We start from the raw sequence: 2,471 nt of genomic DNA on the forward strand, positions 1-2,471 counted from the left end.
CAAACCCATGCCCCGTGCTTTCGCGCCACTATCGCCTCACCTCGGGCCTTTGTTGCCTCAAGGGTGACCTAATTTGGCTGGTTCTCGATCTCGCGTGCATTGTCCTGGTGCATCTTTGTGGCTGCTCGTCCCTGTCGTCCTCTTCTTCCTGGTCCTCGGTGTAATCTATACGTCCTCGACGTCCACACATTCTCGAAAGTCTCGCACAGGTCCTCCTTGACTTCGGATTCGTCTAGACTTCCTCGTAGTCCTCGTCCAGGCCTAACTCGGCGGAGTCCTTGTCCACATGTCCTCACAGATGTCCAGATCCAACACGCGTCCACACATCCTTGTAATCTTCATATGGATCTATGGCTGTCGGGGCAGGGGCGGCATCTCGGGGCAGCCGATACCTGCGCTGACGAGCTCCTGGAGTTGACTGGCTCTGCGGGTGTTTGCCAGGCGTCGCCCATCCACAGCATCCTGGGGCGACCGGTACCTGCACTGACAAGTTCCTGGTTCATCGCTGGATTTACGGGCGTCTCGACAGGCAGCGTCCATCCACTACATCATGGGGTGGCTTAACACCTGCTCTGACGAACATCCTGGTCCGCAGGCCTATGGCGATCATCCGATGACGTCCTTCCCACAGCATCCTAAGGTGACCGGTTCTGCAGCTGGGTCCTCCTACGGTGCTGTGTCGGCTATCGTCGGTCCGACTGCAATATATAGTCGGGGAACCAGGTCATACACGTAAGGACCAGATAGCAAGAGAAAAAGAAAGGCAACAGAGAAGAAGGGGTATTAAGTACCACTAGCCGGTTATATATATAAATTTGCGGTTTTTAATGTTCATTTTTAATTTTTTTTTGTCTTTTTTTTATTTTGTGTTTTATTTTCACAAAGATAAAGAAGGAAATAGAAGAGGGAGATGTCAGTAGTGATCCGCATGGACCTGGCTTGAACTACAAACTGTCTCTGATAGATATGAGAGTAGATAAGGGAAACGACAACGGCAAACCGTAAGGATTTACTTGAACCATTGTTGTCACACAGAAAAAATAAATGTAAATTGTACATCATGTACTAGTCACTCGTCACGACTGACAAAATTGTGGGCTAAAGAGATACATCATAAATCTTTACACTGGCACTAAGACAGCAGCCAACCCTATTAATGAAAAGGTTTCAGTGTCTTTTGTCCTGCGTGGATGAGTGAGGTGAGTGTATGTGTGTATGCGTGTGTGAGTGACAGCTAGCGTGAATGAGAGGGAAAGCAAGAGTGACCTCACACAGAGAATGAATCACAAACACGAATATTAACATTTACTACTAGAAAACTGAAGTAAATTAGCAATGCTAGCTATATAAAATTATTTCAACTACCACATTGAATTCATCATATAATGATATGCGACAGAATGTACGCATGAATGAATGGTGACATGAAAAACTATTTGCAAGCTATTTAACAGGCAAATCTTCTCGGAGTCAGCAATCTGAACTGCCAAGGTACATGTCTAGCTATGCATGTTAGACTTCATCGACGGGGGATCCTATACCCAAAATGCCGTATATTGACTGAAGCGACTCGAGCCAGAAAAATCTATAAATAACCTGTTCTTTACTGCGTATCTGTGATGGGCGCACGCGACATTCCTTATGGATATTTACCTACGAATCACACGATCGCTTGGGAATTACCCAAAACATGCTAGTGACTTCAAGAGGGTGAGAGAGGTGTGATTAATAAGCAAATAATTATTCTAGCTTAAACCCTAGTCCTACATTAATTAACAGATGTAACTGCGGGTTACACCGACTCAAAGTTGCCGATCGAACGAATAACTTCGGTTTTACCTGAACCTACTGTCGAACGTTGGAGCGCAGATCTATTAGGTGTTTACACAACCCAGGAGTAATATCAGCAGATCATACGCTATATTCAATATAATACATTGTAATAAAATTGTGTTACACGTTCCGTTCTAGCGCCGATAGAACGTGTCACCAAAAAGCAATGTAACAATGTTACGGTTAATCCCCAAGGCATCAACAAAACAACAGCCAAATTACAGGGAACCAAGCGGTCATGTCTTGACCCTTCCCTCGTTTTCCCCTGACCACAAGCGAAAGAGAAAGTGGGGTCAGGTCAGGGCGAGGGAAGGAACGAGATAAAATGAAATGATATTCGTGATAAGATAAAATCACGAACACGGTAAATTTGTTGCAGGTGAAACATAAATCTCTAAAAAAGAGAGAAATTTAAATAAATAATTATTCAACTAAATAACGATATTCATGATTATTGACCACATACTTGATCACACGGAAATGCCATTTGCTGTCATTTAGCACTTTTTACCCAACAAAAGAAAACAATTGCTTAACACATTTATGGGAGAAGGATGGGAAAAGAAATAATATAAAGTGGGCCGAAACGTGTACTTACATGTTTTTTTTTCTTCAACATGTCTTGTAGTGGTTGAGTG

This window comes from Penaeus monodon, chromosome 10 (assembly GCF_015228065.2).
Source record: "Penaeus monodon isolate SGIC_2016 chromosome 10, NSTDA_Pmon_1, whole genome shotgun sequence".
In the NCBI taxonomy this organism is placed as follows: Eukaryota; Metazoa; Arthropoda; class Malacostraca; order Decapoda; family Penaeidae; genus Penaeus; species Penaeus monodon.